The following is a 5,637-nucleotide window of genomic DNA, read 5'->3' on the forward strand; positions in this document are numbered from 1 at the left end:
CTATTAATTTATAAGATACGTTTTATTGTTGCTTGTTTCATTGGTTAGTAAAGAAAAATATGTATTATGTGTGTATTGTCTCTTTATTTTTGCTTCCTTTAATTTGAGAATGGTTCTGGTACATTAATTTTGAATGTGAGAGAACATAATGATATTTTATTATTTAAATTATTATTATTTGTGTTTTTTGTGGTTCTGGGGATTGCATCCTGGGCCTTGTGCATGCTGGACAAAGTATTATACCACTGAGCTCCAGCTTCTGCCCTCTTATTTGGTTTTGAAGGTCTTGAGTACAAAGATGTTTTCTTACTGTATCTGGTAAAGCTACCATCTTGAGCCCAAAATGGAAGAAATAATCTGGTTCCCATAAAGGCTGGCCTTGAGGTATTCTCCAGGTTTTCTCTGATTGTTCCTAAAACTGCTCTCCCTGTTGTGGAGAACTGCAAAGGGAACAAAAGAGCAGAACACCTATTCTTCTTTACTGTCTTGATTCATTGCATGTATTTTGAGTTGGGGACAGATTAAATAGAAGAAAAGGGAATGGAGGGAAGGTGAAAATTAAATTCTTTTTTATTTTTTACTTTTTTAATATTTATTTTTTAGTTTTAGGTGGACACAAAATCTTTATTTTTATGTGGTGCTGAGGATCGAACCCAGTGCCCCACGCATGCCAGGCGAGTGCGCTACCATTTGAGCCACATCCCCAGCCCAAGAAATTAAATTCTTGGTGAGCACCTACTCTGCTGCTTTTCATGAATTTCCCAATTTAGTAAATATGAAAGAAAATTTGCATGCATTTGAGAGGATTGAAAATTTCATTATTTACTTATTTTTTAGATTTTCTGAATAAAACTAAAATAATTTTATTAATTAATTAGGTATGGCAGCAGAATGCATTTTGATTCATTGTACACAATTGCAGCACAATTTTTCATTTCTCTGGTTGTACACTATGTAGCATTGCACCATATGTGCAGTCATACATGTACCTAGGGTAATGATGTCCATCTCATTCCACCATCTTTCCTGCCTGCATGCCCCCTCCCTACCCTTTCCTTTTCTTTGCCCAATCAAAGTTCCTCCATTCTGAATAAAACTAAAATTTTATTCTTGATATATTAATTCTATTTATGCTAAAAGTTATAATATTTTATTTGTATTATATGTATTTTAAAAATATGGTAAAAATTATATCAAATTTACCATCCTAACCATTAAGTACAGTTCTACTGTAGTGTTAAACTGTATTTGTTTTGTTATACAACACATCTCTAGAACTTTATCCTCTTGCAAAACTTAAGACTGTATATCCATTGAACAATTACTATTTTTCCCTTTATCCTGTCCCTGGCCATCTTAATTCTATTCTCTGTTTCTATGGGTTTGGCTCCTTTAGATATCTCATGTAAGTTAAATCATGCAGTATTTGTCTTTGTGACAGGCTTATTTAATTTAGGAAAACTTCCTCAGTGTTCATCCCTATTAAGAGTATGTAATAGCATTTCCTTCTTTTTTAAGGCCAAATAATATTCTATTACATATATGTGCCACATTTTCTCCATTCATTTATTAGGGAACATTTGTCTTGATTCCACTTCTCTCTTGGCTATTGTGAATAACGCAGCAATGAACATGGGTGAAATAAAGTATTTCTTGGAGATTCTGCTTTTAATTTTATTGAATATATACCCCAAGGTGGGTTTGTTGGATCATATGACAATTCTTTTTTTAACTCTAAAGGAATATTCATGCTGTTTTTCCTAATGCTGTTTTTCCATTTTATAATCCTACCAACAGTGCACAAAAATATTGATTTCTTTGTATCCTTACCAACATTTGTTATTTTCTGGTTTTATTATTATTTCTCTTTGTAGTGTGATTTGCCTTTCTCCAATGATTAATGATGTTAAGCATCTTTTCATGTGTTCCTTGTATATCTTCAGTAGAGAAATATCTTTCATAAGGGTTAATATCTAACATATAAAGAACTAAACCTCTAGAACAGTAGCAAAACTCCAAATAACCTGATTAAAAATGGAAAGGTGTAATCCCAGCAGCTCAGGAGGTTGAGACAGGAGAATCATGAGTTTGAAGCCAGCCTCAGCAATGGTGAAGCGCTAAGCAACTCAGTGAGACCCTGCCTCTAAATAACATAAAAAATAGGTCTGGAGATGTGACTCAGTGGTTGAGTGCCCCTGAGTTTCAGTCCCTGGCATGCGCACACGTGCGCACATACACATACAAAATGGAAAGGACTTGAGGTAACCAAATTATATTTTATTTTAATTAGTTTATTTTTTGGGGAAAGATGAGTTTTATTGAAATGCTACAAAGTAAATGTAACCTCTTAAAAATGGGAAGTTAAGGGACATCTAGGTGGTCTTCTTTGTCTGTGACCCATTCTCCACATATCAGAAAAGGGACTTCATTTTGAGAACATCCAATACCCAACACAGTATAGAGGTTAGTTGTTGAATTAATCAGTGAGTGAGAGATGAATTGGATAGGAGAGAATGAAGAGATAGCAGAGGCTGGGAGTATTGGAGCAGGCTAAACATGTTAGAGTGATCAAAGAAGGGAATTAGGTAGAAAATCAACATGTCTAAGTGTGCTGGACTGATATTTCTAGCAGCTGCTGGTTCCCAGGCCAGAGTGGTGGGCCTCAGTTTGCTAGTGGGGGTGCCCCTCTAAGTGAGAAGATGACAGGGCCCACATGGGCTGGTTTATCACTAAGATGCAGAGAAAGGCCATTTCTATGTTGGGGACTGTATTTCCAGGTGTTGTTGATGTCATCTTCTTTTTCTTCTTCCTCCTCCTTTTCTACTTTGTTCTCTTCCTTCTCTTCTTCCTCCCTTCCTCGTCCACATCCTTTTATTTCATTTTAAAGATAGGTGCTGATCACTTGCTTTGCTTGTATAATTCTAAGCAAAAGGAAGATTTAACGACAATCATTGAGAGCAGCTGTAAGCTTCAGACCTCAGCTTGAAAGATCATATTGCTCTATGCTCTGGAAGGTCCTTCTCCAGAATTCATTACCATTTTCAAGTCTGTAGTTGAGTAAACTTTCCTTTTAAAAATTTGTTCTAATTAGTTATACATGATAATAGAATGCATTTTAACACATCAAACATAAATGGAGTATAACTTCTCATTCTCTGGTTTTACATGATGTAGAATCATGCCAGTCGTGTAATCATATATGTACATAGAATAATAATGGTCAGTTAATTCTACTAACCTTCCTTCCCCACAACCCCTCCCTTCCCTTCACTTCCCTCTGCCTAATCCAAAGTACCTCTATTTTTCCCTAGTGCCACCTACCCCCTATTGTGAATTAGCATCCACATATCATAGAAAATATTCAGCCTTTGATTTTTGGGGATTGGCTTATTTTGCTTAGCATGATATTTTATAGCTCTGTCCATTTACCTGTAAATGCCATAATTTCATTTTCTTTAAGGCTGAGTAATATTTCATTGTGTATATATACCACAATTTCTTTATTCATTCATCTGTTGAGGGGCACCTAAGTTGGTTCCATAGTTTTGCTATTGTGAATTGAGCTGCTATAAACATTGATGTGGCTGCATCACTGTAATACACTGCTTTTAAGCCCATTAGGTATAAACTGAGGAGTGGGATAGCTGGGTCAAATGGTGGTTCCATTCCAAGTTTTCTGAGGAATCTCTATACTGCTTTCAAGAGTGGTTGCAACAATTTGCAGTCCTACCAGAAATGTATGAGTGTAACCTTTTTCTCCACATCCTTGCCAATATTTATTATTGCTTGTATTGATAATTGCCATTCTGACTAAAGTGAGATAAAAATCTTACTTTTAAATTGCATTTTTCTAATTGCTAGAGATGTTGCACATTTTTTTCATACATTTGTTGACCACTCATATTTTTTCTTTTTTGAATTGTCTGTTCAGTTCCTTTGCCCATTAATTGATTGGGTTATTTGGATTTTTGGTGTTAAGTTTTTTGAATTCTCTATATATTCTGAAGATTAGTGCTGTATCTGAGGTGCATATGGTAAAGATTTTCTCCCATTCTTTAGGCTCTCTCTTTACATTATTGACTGTTTGCTGAGAAGAAGCTTTTTAGTTTGATTCCATTCCATTTATTGATTCTTGATTTTACTTCTGGTGCTTTAGGAGTCTTGTTAAAGAAGTTGGTTCCTAACCCAACATGATAAATATTTGGGCCTACTTTTTCTTCTAGCAGGTGCAGGGTCAAAGTCTTTGATTGACTTTGAGTTGAGTTTTGTGCAGGTGAGAGATAGGGGTTGTTTATGTGGTCCATATAGTGATATGTTTTTTTTACTATCCTTTCACCTTCAATTTGTGAATGTCTTTGCCTGTGATGTGAGTCTCTTTGAGACAGCATATTGATGGGTCTTATTTTCTAATCCAGTCTGCCAGTCTATGTCTGTCAATTGATGAATTTAGGCCATTAACATTTAGGGTTATTATTGAGATATGATTTATATTCCATTCATTTTGGTTTATTTCAGTTTTTTAACTTGACTTAGTTTCTCCTTTGATTGTCTTTTCCTTTAGTGTAATTCCTCCCCCTGCTGGTTTTCAGTTTTTTTTTAAAAAATCTCCTTCTCATGGAATATTTTGCTGAGAATGTTTTGTAGTCCAGGCTTTCTAGTTGTGAATTCTTTTAACTTTTGTTTATCATGGAAGGTTTTTATTACATCTTCAAATCTGAAGCTTAATTTTTCTGGCTATAAAACTCTTGGTTGGCATCCATTTTCTTTCAGAGCTTGGTGTATGTTCCAGGACCTTCTAGCTTTGAGGGTCTGGGTTGAGAAATTAGTTGAGATCCAAATTGGTTTCCCTATATATGTAATCTGATACTTTTCTCTTGTGGGCTTTGAAATTCTATCCTTATTCTGTATGCTAGGCATTTTCAGTATAATGAGCCTTGGTGTGGATCTGTTGTAATTTTGGGATCCCGCAAGCCTGTTGTATTTGATTTTACATTTCACTCTTTAGACCTGGCAAATTTTCTTTCTTTTCTTTTCTTTTTTTTTTGACTATGTCCTAATTTATTTCAAATGTGTATATCAGCAAATTAGTAAACACAATATATTCAAACTGACTAATAATAAGAAAAAATACATTGTCTTACTATGTCCTAATTTATTTCAAATGTGTATATCAGCATGATTTTCATGGTAAAAAAATTCAGTAAGACTTAGCTTGAAAATCAGGATCATGTCATATCAGTGCTTTTGCTCAACATTGTTCTGGATATTCATGCAACATATTTAGTAAAGAAAAGACAGCAGAGGTACAGCAATTGTAAATAATACCATTATTATCTGAAAATAATTGTTAAAGTTCAGAACAATTTAAACACTGAAAACTTAATGTTTTTCATATAAATATGATTCAATTATTATGATGCTAACATTCATGAGGACAAAATATGAAAATATCAAGGAATATTCAGGGGAGAAATTATAAAAAGGTTCTAGAATTATATATACATTCAAAAACACAAGTCAATGAAAATCATCAATACATTCTTATACTGGTGCATAAACTGAAGTCAGAAAAGATAAAGTCACAGTAGTATATTTGTCATGTCTATATCTGGGTAATTATCTATCCTGAGTATGAAA

This window comes from Callospermophilus lateralis, chromosome 16, assembly GCF_048772815.1.
Source record: "Callospermophilus lateralis isolate mCalLat2 chromosome 16, mCalLat2.hap1, whole genome shotgun sequence".
In the NCBI taxonomy this organism is placed as follows: Eukaryota; Metazoa; Chordata; class Mammalia; order Rodentia; family Sciuridae; genus Callospermophilus; species Callospermophilus lateralis.